Source organism: Artemia franciscana, chromosome 14, assembly GCF_032884065.1.
Source record: "Artemia franciscana chromosome 14, ASM3288406v1, whole genome shotgun sequence".
NCBI lineage: Eukaryota > Metazoa > Arthropoda > Branchiopoda > Anostraca > Artemiidae > Artemia > Artemia franciscana.
In genome coordinates, this window is record NC_088876.1 from 7426909 (window position 1) to 7442828 (window position 15920).

The following is a 15920-nucleotide window of genomic DNA, read 5'->3' on the forward strand; positions in this document are numbered from 1 at the left end:
TATCTAGTAGAGCTGAGGTCCAATTTGGTGGTAATGATCTAACAAAATGCGGATGAATAAGATCAGGGCCTGGAGAGGTAAGTGGTAAACCCTGGATTATATCTTCAAGCTCTTTGAGTGTGAAAGGCTGGTTATATTCTTCCTTTCCACCTTGAGAGGAGAGAAATTTAATTTTCCTTTTAATCCTTTGGCTTTCGACATCGTTAGGATCTGCCTTTCCAATGGATTTAATTAAATGGGCGGCACCAGCATTTGCTTTCTCTTTGTCTTCTACCAGTGTTTTATCTTCAAATATTAAAGGTGGGTTCTGTCTAGGGGCGGGCATCTTGTTTGATATACTCTTAATGAACTGATAGACCTTGCTTGCTGGCTTTCTAAAGTCTAATGATGCTAAAAACAAATTCCAGGCTTCTCTTTTGGACTTTAACACAATTCTTTTAAAACTTGCATAAGCTTTTTTATATTCAATAAAATCTGAGAGAGAATTATATCTTCTGTACAGCATACGTTTTTGGCAGACCTCTTTCTTTGCATTCAGACACTCCTCATTCCACCAAGCAGACTTTTTTCTTTTTGAAAATCCAACGGGACCAAATGGTACTATTTCTTTAGCTGTGCAAACAAGATGGTCTTGAAATGCTTCTATTTTCTTATCTATTTCTGCTTCCCCCTCAATAACAGCTCTGATATTGACATCCTTCAGCTTAGCAGTTAGATCATCCCAATTGACATTTCCAGTTCTGAACTTATCTCTTCTTTCATTAATTCCAGTAAGATATTTACTGCCTATTTCCACAATCACTGGGTTATGATCACTATGGAGAACAAGGTCCTGTAAAATGTCAACAACTAATGAGCAGGAAATTCTTGGGTTAGCCATAACCAAATCGATGGTTGTAGAGTCTCCTGTTTGAGGATTTATTCTGGTAGGTAATCCTTTAGGAGTTGACAGAATCATATTGGTAGATAGGAGTGTAGCTTCAATACTCCTACCTGATTTATTTATCACATTACATCTGCACCATAAATTACTATGGGCATTAAAATCTCCTAAAATGATGATATCATCTGAATTTGGTATTTGTTTATAAACTTCCTCTATTATTTGGCCAATTATTCCATTAGATCCTGAAGGGTTGTATATATTAACAATATACAATCCCTTTCCTCCTGGTAGAAATAGCTTAACCGCCATCAATTCTATCCTGTCCCCCTCTTCTTCATCCAATTCTAATTCAATTTCAGTAAAATGAAAATTCTGTTTGATTCCAATCAACACTCCTCCTTTACTGGTGTGGATTCTGTCTTGTCTGATCACAGTGTACCCATGGAATTCTGGTTTTATATGGGGCTTTAACCAAGTCTCCTGAATACAGAATATATCAATTTTATTTTCTAAGCAACTCATGAGAAACAAATCCTTCTTTTCTTTCATAACTGAACATGCATTCCAAGAAATTATTCTCATGTTCATGGTTGTGTTGGTGCAGCTGACCCTATCATCATCTCTACTTGGCACACATCAGCAATATCTTTCATTTCTAATTTGCATATTTTCATTGTTTCTACAAAGTTACAAAGCATCTTGATTTTTTCATCTAGTGGGAGAGATCCAATATTCAACATGTCTTGGGATAATAGCAGTCCTACTACAATTGTTTTAGCAGTATTCCTGACAATTTCATCTCTTAACTGACTCATTGTTCTATTGACAATGATGGACTCTGGTTTTAGCGTTCTAGAAGCTTCATTTTGCACTATCTGTGCATAACTTTTATATGCTACTCTGGCTCTACTATATCCCATCTGATACTTTTCTGCTACCATTAATATTTCCCTGTTTTCCCTTCTAACAGGACAAGCTGAGGATGTAGTTGAATGTCTACCCTTGCAATTAGCACAACAGTACTGCCTAGCTGGATCATTAATTTCTTTGTCTTTCAATGAGCATTCTTTTGAAAAATGATTGCCTGAGCATCTCAGGCAGGTAAATTCTTTTGCTCGGCAGTCTTTCTGTAAGTGTCCATAACGTTGGCATTTATAACATTGCAACACCCTTCGATTATATATAAAAACTTCTTTTTTTCTTCCTGAACACCACACATTTGGGGGAAGAAATGGGCTCTCAAATTCCACCAATACAGAATAGCTGTTCTCCAGCTTTTTATCTTCACGATTATATCTTTTTTGGCGCAACACTTCAATTATTGGGAATGGTGAGTCAATGCTTTCTTTAATTTGTTCATCGGTCAGGTATAAAGGAATTCCTTTGATGATGCCCCTGCATGTTTTTGGCTTTCTTGCTGTCCTAACAGATACATTTGCAACTCTATCTATCTGCATACATTCCTTGGCATCTTCATCATTTTGTAGGAACATAATCATTTTTGTTCTATCATGATTTATCTCAAATTCAAATTTTTTAATCTTGGTCTTTTCCTTCAGAAACTTGGAAATCTCATAATCACCGCTAAACTTTTCATTGATATTGTTCACTTGAAGCATGACTTGATTGTTAAAGATTTCTTGTTCTGGAATTTCCACCTGTGCTTTAGTTTGAGCTCTGATCTCTTGCTTTCTAGACTGTCTCACATCTGAAGTTCCTGGTGATGCATTGCACCACTTTTGTTTTTGTGTGTGGTTTGAAATGTCCATAAGGCCCTCAGCCACAGCTGGATTTATAACTTCATTAAGGTCACTTTCATTAAGGTCACTTTCACATTCATTCAGTGGATCTTCATCTTGAGGAAGAACCTCAAATTTGTTATGAGTTGGTATATTTGCATATACATTAGGAAATTGTGGCATTTGCTTTGGGACTTTTAGCATGGTTCTTGTTTGATTGTCCTTTTGGTAAATATTTTGCAGGTTGGGAATCATTCTAGGCATCTGTCCCTGGTTTGTAGTACCTGTTGCATATTGAATACTTGTTCCTGGGGCAGTTTGATTACTGGTTGACTGATTAGTCATATAAACTGGAAAAGGATAAAAAGGAACTTGCATGTTATGATTAACAAACTGACTTACTGGTAGTGTTAGAGGAATAGGTGATAGATTGTTCTGGTATATGCCCACTGGCAATGTCTCTTGGTTTGATGGTAAGCTGTTCTGAAGTATAGGCTGCATGACATTCTGTTGGTTCATGAGGAAAGAAGGGCTTAATGCTTCAAGTTCACTAGGTCCATTAACATTCATGGCTGGTGAGAGAAGAATTTGTCCAGGATCCATATCAGACCCTTTTTAGGTGCCTTAGCACCTGTTCCTCCTCACTTTAATAGCTCACTAGTACTCTTTTAATACACCATACAATCAAGTTTCTCAAATTCTCACTAAACAAAATAAGTCTATAAAATAATTTTAATACCACCTCAGCAACTCTTCATATTTCCAAATCATTACACATTCTGAGATACACACGTTTTCGTTGAATGTCTTTGTATTCCTAAGGCAAGTGAATTTTAACATATGCTTTTTTCAAATTTTGCCGCCAGATATTATGCATGAGTCACTGCCTATGAAATTGTTTTTGCTACCAAACTGACGAATCGTATCAAAAATAGTAAGATGTACGCAAAACGCGGTTTAGTCCCACTTTCTCGGGCTATAATAAGAGAAAGGATGACATTGTTTGGATAGGTTTAGCGGATGACAGATTGTCAAAGACTTTCCACCGTTTAAGGCGAAATGAACACCAGTTTATCCCTGCATGGGGTGGGAAAATGTCGTAAAGAAAGATTTAAGACAAATAGGGACTTCTTAGGAGGATGTAAAGACGAAAGATTTGAATAGATTGGGATTGAGGAGGAGCGCGCGTAGCTGTGTTGGCCTCAGGTAGCTTGGTGCTCTAGTGAGTAGCAGCAGCAGTGGTAGGGAATTTCAGACAGGATACTGAGAGAACAGAATGAACATAAACATGAAAACAGGTGCATAATAATATTTCACGCCGGGACTAATTATGTCGATGGGTCTACTAAACATGAGTTTTATTCTCAGCTGTCAGAGTTATTGTCATAATAGGGTATTACAGTCATTACCATTCTAAGTAATATTAATGCCACTGTTTCAGATAAATTTGAGACATAGTAATGCATGGTGAGGAAGAGACTCCAGACTTTTTCAAAGATTACAAGTTCCATCTCCTGCTGCAGGTAACCTCATTATAACTCATTCAAGGGAAGAGGATACACGAACATACTTGATGCAGCAAAGATTGAAGAACACGGACGAAGATAGAACCATCATCGTAAGTCAATTGTATCGTAAGTTCATACAAGAAAATTTTATGGAGAAATGAAAATACTCTACGAAAAAAAAAAAAAAAAAGAAAAAAAGAACAGGAAAATTAGGGTAGGAAAAAAGAAAGATATAGGATATTTAAGTTTTCTTATTATCGTATAGCGCATTCTCATTTCTTTACGTTGATTAAATTTAAAAAAAAACAGGTGTTTTTAACTAAAAGTAAGGAGTAACATTAAAACTTAAAACGAACAGAAATTAATCCGTATATGAAAGGAGCTGTTCCCTCTTCAGTGCCCTGCTCTTTACGCTAAAGTTTGATTCTTTCTCTCAACTTCACTTTTTAAAAATGTAAAAAAAATTTAGCATAAAGAGCAGGGCGCTGACAAGGTAACAGTCCCTTTCATATACGGATTAATTTCTGTTCGTTTTATGTTTTAATGTTGCTCCTTACTTTCAGTTAAAAATACTTGCTTTTTATTTAATTTCTGAACGTTGAACTAATGTATGTTTTAATTTTGGCTCTCCGCACATGAATAATTAAAAGAAAATTTGCATATTAACTTTTTTTTGCAAAATGGCTTTCACGTAGTTTTAATCGGACGAAAAAAAAAAAGAAAAAAAGAAAAAAGAAGAAAAAAGGAGCGGGGGAAGAGGCCTAGTTGCCCTCTAATTTTTAGGTTACTTACAAAAGCAACTAGAACTTTTAATTTTAACGATTTTTTTTACTAGTAAAAAATATACATAACTCACAAATTAAATTACGTAATAAACATCTATATTCGTATGTTTTGATTACGTATATGAGTGGGTTCACCCCCTCCTCAATACCTCGCTCTTTACACTAAAGCTTAAATTTTGTTCCAGTTCCTTAAGAATGGCCCTTGAATCACAAAGGCCGTAGAATAAAGAATTAAAATTACTAAAACACTTTAGCGTAAAGAGCGAGGTATTAGGAGGAGTTGAACCCTATATGCGTAACAATTTCTGTTCGTTTTAAGTTTTGATGTTGCTCCTTACTTTCAGTTGAAAAAACTTTTTATATTTATTTTTTCATTTTTTTTTTAAATAATGCTAGAAAAACCTGCTCCCATTTCATGGAAATTCTCTGCCCCCCTGACAAATTCCTCCATGGAAAGATCCTCCCACATAACCCCCTCCCCTCAACCCCCCAACCAAAACAAAAACTGAAAACGTCTGTATACTTCCCAATGACCATTACTATATGTACACACTTGTCAAAGTTTGTAACTTGCAGCCCCTTCCACGAGGGCTGTGGGGGAGTATATTGTCCCCCAAAATATATTTGTTAGGTTTTTCGACTATGCTGAATAAAATGGCTAATTCAGAATTTTGATCCGGTGACTTTGGGAAAAAATGAGCGTGGGAGGTGGCCTAGGTGCCCTCCAATTTCTTTGGTCACTTAAAAAGGGCATCAAAACTTTTAATTTCCGTTATAATGAGCCCTCTCAAGATATTCTAGGACCACTTGGTCGATATGATCACCCCTGGGAAAAAAAAACAAAACAAAAAAGCAAACAACTAATAAACACGCATCCCTGATCTGTCTTCTGGCAAAAGATACAAAATTCTACATTTTGTAGATAGGAGCTTAAAACTTTTACAGTGCCGTTATCTGATAAGTTGAATCTGATGGTGTGATTTTTTTTATGAGTCTATGACTTTTTTCTAAAATAAAGCAAATTTTCTCAGGCTCGCAACTTTTGATGGGTAAGCTTAAACTTGATGAAACTTATATATTTAAAATCAGCATAAAAATAAAAATTCTTTTGATGTAAATATTGGTATCAAAACTCCGTTTTTTAGAGTTTTGCTTACTATTGAGCCGGGTCGCTTCTTACCACAACAGTTTGGAAAATATTAAATAATACCTTGTGCCCACTTCGCTGTTTACTTAGGCAATGCTATTGCACTGCTTATGATTTCTTGTATATTTTAGCTGTTTAGTCCAGTTTTTTCTTTTTTTTCTGTTAATAAAGGCTTTCGGAACGTGAACTTGAATTACCCGGGGCTTTATTAATATACATAAATTTTTTTTATTCTCTTAATAAATATTTTCACCCATTATCATATATTTTTATTTCATTTTAATGATAGAATGTTTTGTATCGCAATTTCCTTTCAGAATTTTATATCATTCATATAAAATATGGGCGTCCTTGTGCATGCTTCAGTTTTTTATCCATTGAATTCTCTTTTTTTTCGAAAAAAAGTAGTAGTAGTAACAATGAGCGACCCAGCTCAATATAAACTAAAACTCTAATAAACGGAATTTTGATACCAATAGATACATCAAAAGAATCAGATTTTTATGCTATTGAATTCTATTGAATTCTCTTTTTTTTCGAAAAAAAGCGAGTTTCGTCCCAAATAGAAATTCAGTACACTTGAAACGTTTAATGCCTTAAAATAAATAAAAATTATATTTGACACGGTTGAAATCCCCCAAAATTAACACACTAACATTTTTACATTAATTTTTTTTTGAATGAATTAATACTTGTTTATATTTTTTTTAATCTTTCCACTCTCCTGTCAAACTTTATTTTTTAGAACATAATACCTTTTGGATTAAAGTTGTCGAATGAATAGAGAAAAAGCAACAGCAATTTATATTAACATAATGAATGAATGAATGAATGAACTTTATTACCCGTAAAGTATAAAAAACACAAAGTACGGAGTATTATAAATAAACAAAAACAAATAAATGTCCCTTTTAATTCGTTTGTTACATTTACACTTGAAATTCTACGGTAACTTTAATCTAGGCTAATTTAAGCCTAATTATTCATTTAATTTTCATAAAAATTAAATGTATTTTTAATTCAATTTTCAATTTTCATTTAAATTTTCAAATATCAACCAGCAGAAAAGAACTGAGTGCAAGTTTAGTCTGGTTATCATCGACACATACATTAATTGAAAATTTTTCTTAGAGCCAATTCAACCAAAATCAATAATTTTTCATGAGCCTTAACTGAGCCGAGAGGACAAACCGTCGCGTGTGGGTTGGTAGTCTTATAGCAAGACTATAAGACGGAGGATATTGAAAATCTTGCACAACTACTGCTACTACTAACAACTCACACAGCACACGGCCGCCTGAGACCAACCTAGCTAGCTACGCACGTTCCTTCTCCATCCCAATCCATTCGAAGCCTTTTTCTTTACATCCCCCCACGAAGTCCCGTCTCCCTTAAATCTTTCTTTATAACATTCCCCACCCCAATCGCGGACAACCTGCTTTTTGCTTAGCCCTTGACGGCTGGCCGAAAAGAACAACTTACGGTAATCCGTCATCCATCATCTTCAGAACTTGCCCAAGCGATCTCAATCTTTCTCTCATCATAACCATAGAAAGTGAAATTGAACCACATTTTTCGTAAAGCCTACTGTTTGAAATATGGTCGGTAAGCAGGGTACCCAGAACAATCTGTAGGGATTTTCACTTGAAAACATCTAGCAAATCTTCATCTGCTTTTCGGAGCGCCCATGCTTCAAAACCATATTTGACCACTATCATCACTATAGCTTCCACTATTCTAATTTTGGTTTACAGACTTGTCTTCATATTCTTCCAGACGTTATATTTTTGATAATAATACTACGGAGGTAAGTGAAGCTGATCAATCTTTGCATTATCCAACATCACCTTTTCATTTTCACTTACTCCCAGCCTTTACGACTTAGTCCTCTTAACATTAATTTTCAAATTAACAACCTAATTAATTAACATTATGTTAATACACATATTAACATATGTTAATGTAACATAATGTTAATAACCAATTAACATTAATTCTATCAACCTAAACATGCAAAAACCTCTAAAAGATACTACCATAAGTAAACATCTGTCGGGGCTAAGTGGACTAACGCAACTACTGTTCGCTTAGGACTTTTCCAACATTGGCCAGGAAGTATCTGCATTTTGACAGTGTAATTTATTCTTAAATATTTATTAAGTGCGGGAGGTTATACATTTTATATACTTGTTTCATAAGAGTGAATTGAAACTCAACTTTACCCGAGGGTCAACTTTACCTGGATTACACCCAGGGGACACAATTTTAAGCAAAAAAGTTAGATAAGGACTCGAATGAACTAAGAAAATGTTGGTATCTCACCATATTGGAAACTATTGCTAGTCTTGATGAATTATTACCAATGACATCTGGTGTTTTAGGATTCTTGGAATTTTTTAGTGTATATGTAAGCCAAAACTAGTGTAATTGGAAAATTTTGTGTAATAATACCCTCAGTGTCTTTTTTCATCTTTCTGAATTTTTTTTAAGCTTGAAAAAATACGAAGAAAGGCCTAATGTTAGATGGCATTGGATTGCAGTGTCAGTTTTCACTCTTAAGAGTTGCCTATACGCTGCAATCAGAGGCCGCGCTATAGCGTTGTCTATAGTAAAGGCCATAAGGCTTCAATGTTTTATGATTTTTTTTTTTCTCAGAGGCACATCATATGTAAGGGATGGTCGTGTAATCTTTGGAAGGGGCTTATTCGATTGAAAATTAGAAGTTCTAATGCCCTTTTTAAGAGTCAAAAGTGATCGGAAGGCAACTAGCCCCCCACTCTTATCCATAATTGCACAAGATAAAAACTTTGAAAAAGCCATTATGTTAAAAATAGTTCAATGATCAGATAACAAAACTCCAGTGTCAACGCACCCCACCTCCCGACCCAGAGGCAGGCGTCTTAATTTATGCCCTGGGGACATATATGGTTCTTACGGAAGATATGCTCCTGTAATTTTCAGAAAGGGTTTATTTGATTGGCAGTTTTTACAATTCTTCAATGTCAGTCTTCATCTTCGTCATCTTTTTCAAAGAGCCAGGGGAGTAGAATGAAGAAAAAAAAGATTAGAAAACAGATTACAGATATAAACTTCCAAAAGGACTCTTTAACACTTTCAACCAATTGAATCACTATATCACATTGATAAATATCCCATTCTTCCTCAATTTCAATGTCTTCCAAGTATTTTCCAAGTATTTTTTCCAAGTACTGTTTCTCCAAGTTTTCACGTGCAGCTACAAGTTTAGCTCTTTCGGTCTTTTCACTCCTTGTATAGGAAAATTCTATAAGATTTTCAATGCAGCGTGCCAGAAAAGTATCTAGACGGCCAACGGATGTGTATTTTGCCCTGCACAGGGGGCAAACCCTTTTGTTTTTTCGATTTTGAAGGATGCAGGATTGGCAGAATGGATGTAGACACGGCAGTCTAACTGGTTTAACAAACACCTCGAAGCAGATGCTGCAAGACAGTTCAGAGCCCAAAAAGTCAATTTGTTTCTTCCTTGAGATCTCGAGCTTCTGCAAATTTGCCTCTGTATCTTGACGGATTTGAGATTCCAGTAAGGATATCTTATGTTTAAGTATTTCAATTTCTTGATCTTTCATGGGGGGCATTTTTACTTCAAAACTGATATTATACATTGATGTTATGAATAAACGCTATTTTCTAACTAATTAGTATTTTTTGAGGAAATTTCTTTTTATGGTGACAATGACATCATGATATTTGTTCTGCTATGACGTCTATAGCAAAAATGATGTCATATCTCGACCCTACAATGATGCTTACACAATTAAAAATCGCTATGTATGTTATGAAGTATGCAAAAGCAGAAAATTTATTGATGATACCAAAGTATACCCAAGAAATACAACAGTATATACATGATACCAAATCATACTTGTATGCGACATAGATACTAAAAATAATGCGACCACTTCTGGGGGGAGGGGATTATATAATTCATGCTTTTGAAATGTGCACATAATTATAGTGTCACTCATATCATTTTGCTGTCTAGATTAATTCTCTTTACGAATCTTCTATAACTTTTGACCTACTTAATAGCTATTTTTGGGCCGGATAGTTCCGGGTTACATATTTTCAAAAAGAGAATATATATATATATATATATATATATATATATATATATATATATATATATATATATATATATATATATATATATATATATATATAGAATATATATATATATATATATATATATATATATATATATATATATATATATATATATATATATATATATATATATATATATATATATATATATATATATATATATATATATATATACATATATATATATATATATATATATATATATATATATATATATATATATATATATCTATATATATATAGATTAGGATATTATATATATATATATATATATATATATATATATATATATATATATATATATATATATATATATATATATATATATATACTAGCTGTTTGGGTGGCGCTTCGCGCCCACCCCCCAAGACCCCCCGCGCGCGTAAGTCGTTACGCGCCATATTAGTTACGCACCATTGTAGTTGTGTCCCACCTGTGAATATATATATATATATATATATATATATATATATATATATATATATATATATATATATATATATATATACGTTTTTAACTAAGTAAAACTTGCGAATATACAACATTCTTCGCTGTCCCATTGTCTGTGGATATAAATAGATTGTCAGGTTTACCGACTCTTGAACATGCAACATATAATTGTCCATGGGAAAAACAATCCGTATTCAGATCTATACCTCATGATTCTAATGATTGCCCTTGAGCTTTGTTGATGGTGATTGCTAATCAAACATTCTCTGGGTCCCTGTCGTCATTTATATATCCCCCTGTGCCCCCCGGCGTCCCGGTTGTAGTTGTGTCCCTGTCATTTATATCCTTGTGTCCCGGTCGTCATTTGTGTCCCGGTGTCCCAGTCTGTAATTTCTCTTTGAGTGTCCCGGTTAAGTTTAAGATACACAAGCTTTTCAAGCAAATACTCCCAAAGGGTGTGTTCCAGAAATAAAATATCATTAATGGTTATTGATTACCTGTTACTTAATTTTATTAATTAAGTAATCAAATCAACCATCATTAATTATCAAATTCTATATCCTACACGTGTTCACCTGGCATATTCTGCATGTAGATTAAAGGAGCATACTTCTTATTTCAATCCGACGTATTTTTGAGGGGTTTCAAGCTAATTTTCACAATTCTCAAATCTTTCTTCTCCAAACTACATTTCACTGTTCAGTTGAACATAAATGAAACTCTGTTTTTATATATTTTATTTATATTAAGGGAAGTTGCTTTGCACTTACAGGTGTTACCGCAATTACCATTATTACTGACATTACCAGAAAACGCAAGATAGGTCCTTCTGTCCCCATTGGAGTACTGTGAACATCCATTTAATTGTTTTCCAAAATGACAGTTTCAACAGAGTACTTCTTATTCCCATCTGGTGCATTCATAAGGGGTTCAAGTTATTTTTCGCAACTCTCAAAGCTCACTTCTCTGAACTACATTACACTGTTCAGTTGAAAATGAATAAAATTCTGTTTTTTTGGTACTTTTTATTTTGCTGAGGAAAGGCACTATGTACCTACTGTCCATACCATTCATTGCCAAAACCGTAGTTACGGTCGTTACTTTCATGTTGGAGTCTGTAAACATCCACTTAAGGGTTTTCAAAAATGTCGATTTCAACAGCATACTTCTTATTTAAACCGTGTATATTTTTAAAAGGTTTTTATCTAAATTTCACAACCCTCAGAGTTTTCTTCTTCAAACTTCATTTCACTTATCAGTTGAAACTGAATATAACACAGTATTTTGTGCATTTCATTCCTATTGAGAAAAGATACTCTAATTTTACTGTTCTTACCGTTCATTACCAGAAACCGCAAGATAGGTCCTTCTGTTCCCATCAAAGCACTAATCGGAGTTAAAAGCGACAATACTGTCAGAATGTTAGAGCAAAATGTCAGAACAGTTGAGACAGAATGTCAGAACAGTTAGAATGCACCACAAGCGACAATGAAGATCCATATATAGAAGCGAGCCGTGTGGGGGTGCCTAGCTTACCCTCCATGTGTATGTGTTGCTGTGGTGTGCAGCGGCACAGCAACATACGGCAGGTGTCAGCTAGTTTATATATATATATATATATATATATATATATATATATATATATATATATATATATATATATATATATATATATATATATATATATATATATATATATATATATATATATGTATAAATATATATATCCTGCGGAAGGGTGCTATGTTGTTTGCTCTCAAAGAGAGGATCATCAGGGTAACAAAAACCGTTCCTGCTCTTTCTAATACTGAACAGTAGGAGCGGTAAGTACAGGAGCAGCCTTTCTCTGTAGAAAAAAAAAATAATAATAATAACGACAACATTTAGATTAATAATTCACTCGCTAATCACCAATTTCATAGAATCTTTTAAGTTTGTAAATTCCTATATATAAATATATATATATATATATATATATATATATATATATATATATATATATATATATATATATATATATATATATATATATATATATATATATATATATATATATATATATATATATATATATATATATCTATATATATAAAAATAAGTTGTCTGTGTGTGGATCTGTGGATCAGGTGACGATCCACAAAAAAGGTAAAAAACTAAAAACTAAAAAAAAAAACTGAAAAAACTAAAAAAAGGCAAAACTACAAAAAAAAACTAAAAACTAATAAAAAAATAAAAAAGCTAAAAAACTAAAAAAACTAAAAAACTAAAAAAACTAAAAACTAAAAAAAAAACTTAAAAAAAGGAAAAAACTGAAAAATAGAAGAGAAAAAGAAAACTAATAAAATTAAGAATAAAATAAAAAAAAATAAAAAATATATAAAAATAAGCTGTCTGTCTGTCTGTGGATCTGTGGATCAGGTGACGATCCACAAAAAAGGTAAAAAACTAAAAACTAAAAAAAAACTGAAAAAACTAAAAAAAGGCAAAAACTACAAAAAAAACTAAAAACTAATAAAAAAATAAAAAAGCTAAAAAACTAAAAAAACTAAAAAAACTAAACAACTAAAAAAACTAAAAACTAAAAAAAAACTTAAAAAAAGGAAAAAACTGAAAAATTGAAGAGAGAAAGAAAACTAATAAAATTAAGAATAAAATAAAAAAAATAAAAAAGATAAAAACTAAAAAAAAAGTAAAAAGAAAAAACGAAAAAAACTAAAAAAGCTAAAAAAAAGGTAAAAACCAATAAAAAACTAAAAAGAAAAAAAGGAAAAAAAAACTAAAAAAACTAAAAACTAAAAAAAAACTCAAAAAAAGGAAAAAACATAAAAATAGAAGAGAAAAAGAAAACTAATAAAATTAAGAATAAAAATAAAAAAAATTAAAAAAGATAAAAACTAAAAAAAAGTAAAAAGAAAAAACGAAAAAAACTAAAAAAGCTAAAAAAAAAGGTAAAAACCAATAAAAAACTAAAAAGAAAAAAAGGAAAAAAACTAAAAAAAATTTTCATCTAAAAAACTAAAAAAAAACTAAAAAAGGTAAAAACTAAAAGAACTAAAAAAGAAAAAAAACTAAAAAAAGGAAAAAAACTGAAAAATAAAGGAGAAACAATCTAAATAAATGACGACACTCAAAGAGAAAGCGACCGGGACAAAAGGAATGTTCGATTAGCAATCAACAAAGCACCGGGACACAGGGAGTATAAATGACGACGACCGGGACACAGGGACATAACTACAAAGGGGACGCCGGGGTGCACAGGGGGATATAAAAATGAATAAAATTAAGAATAAAATAAAAAAAATAAAAAAGATAAAAACTAAAAAAAAAGTAAAAAGAAAAAACGAAAAAAACTAAAAAAGCTAAAAAAAAGGTAAAAACCAATAAAAAACTAAAAAGAAAAAAAGGAAAAAAAAAACTAAAAAAACTAAAAACTAAAAAAAAACTTAAAAAAAGGAAAAAACTGAAAAATAGAAGAGAAAAAGAAAACTAATAAAATTTAGAATAAAAATAAAAAAAATAAAAAAGATAAAAACTAAAAAAAAAGTAAAAAGAAAAAAACTAAAAAAGGTAAAAACTAAAAAATAAAGGAGAAACAATCTAAATAAATGACGACACTCAAAGGGAAAGCGACCGGGACAAAAGGAATGTTCGATTAGCAATCAACAAAGCACCGGGACACAGGGAGTATAAATGACGACGACCGGGACACAGGGACATAACTACAAAGGGGACGCCGGGGTGCACAGGGGGGATATATAAATGACGATGGCGACTCAGGGAATGGTCGATTCACAGGTGGGACATAGGGACACAACTACAATGGCGCGTAACTAATATGGCGCGTAACGACTTACGCGCGCGGGGGGGCTTGGGGGGGGCGCGAAGCGCCCCCACCAGCTAGGTGTTGGGGTGGCGCGAAGCGCCACCCCAACAGCTAGTATATATATATATATATATATATATATATATATATATATATATATATATATATATATATATATATATATATATATATATATATATATATATATATATATATATATATATATATATATATATATATATATATATATATATATATATATGTTTATATATATATATATATATATATATATATATATATATATATATATATATATATATATATATATATATATATTCTATAAAAAATGTTATTAAAATATGTTATATAAATGCATATTTTGGTCCCCTGAATATAAATCTAGGACAGCAGCCTTTAGAAAAATAATATATAATAATAATAATAATAATTTATTGTTATCCAAGCATACAACACAAATGCACTAATGAGGAGTATAAAAAAAAAGATGAAAAGAAAAACAAAAAGGACACAAAAAAAGAACACGCACAATTCTTGAAAACTTCAGACACTTTAAAACCCTTTTTTATTAAAAACAAATATCCTCCAATCAGCTACCTAAGGGTAAAACCCCACATTGCAGGTTCAAAAATGTGTTGACGGATTAAATCAGATTTTAGAAAATTTAATTCATCACCCAACTGAAAAAAATACCAGAGGATTCGTATCATGAATGAAGAGTTTCAAAAGAATGTGTACCGCATAGAAGGGAATAAAGAGTTCCTAAGGGAGGCCGGATTCTTCTTGAGACGGCATCCTGGACCGGACGGAAATGAAGAAGACTATTATGTTCAGTTGTACTACGATGAATGTCTTATTCCGAACACGGAGAACGTTTTATGGTAGTCATATAGCCAATGCCAGAACATCATTCAAAAGATAAATGGTACTAGCGATTACATTACTTCTTTTTGTCTTTTTATTCCTCTTTTAAATGAGACAGTGGTACCAAGAGTAGAGGTATAGACATATTTACTGACATACGCGACATAGCGCTAAAAAGAACTAAAACTGAGCTGTTTCCATAGTCCGTAATAATTGCAAAAGAAACAAATTGTAATTGCTTTGTGCTGTTTTACAGACCCGTAAAAGGGTAACAAAAGAATGCTGATACTGCGTTATGTGGCATTAAACTAGTTTCACTTGTTCTGTCTTCTGGTGAGCGTGTTCAGGAGTGCGTTTAGGGGGAGGATACACCTATGTTTTGAGCTTCTTCGAATGTATTATCCAAATTTGATTAGAAGCTTTTTGGTGGTGGTTGTGGAGTGACTCAAGACCCAGTAATTCATGGGCCTTTTCGTAGGAAATATAATACTACTAAAAAAAATAACCCTGCTAGTTTTTAACTTGGCCTAAAAAAATATATCAAAAATGAAAATTAC

General features: G+C 32.4%; 1 protein-coding gene and 1 long non-coding RNA gene across 2 annotated transcripts in view; one reads left to right on the forward strand and one right to left on the reverse strand.

The window, feature by feature from the left end:
* Nucleotides 1-3505, reverse strand: part of LOC136035261 (DNA excision repair protein ERCC-8-like) — a 28891-nt gene extending 25386 nt beyond the window's left edge. Inside the window, exon 1 of the mRNA XM_065716932.1 lies at nucleotides 3448-3505. The gene's annotated coding sequence lies outside the window, so the exon portion shown is untranslated. The remainder of the gene's footprint in view (nucleotides 1-3447) is intronic.
* A 9742-nt stretch (nucleotides 3506-13247) lies between these two features.
* LOC136035262 (uncharacterized) overlaps nucleotides 13248-15920 on the forward strand; it is a 95228-nt gene continuing 92555 nt past the window's right edge. The window contains exon 1 of the long non-coding RNA XR_010619379.1: nucleotides 13248-13693. This is a non-coding gene — a long non-coding RNA (uncharacterized LOC136035262). The remainder of the gene's footprint in view (nucleotides 13694-15920) is intronic.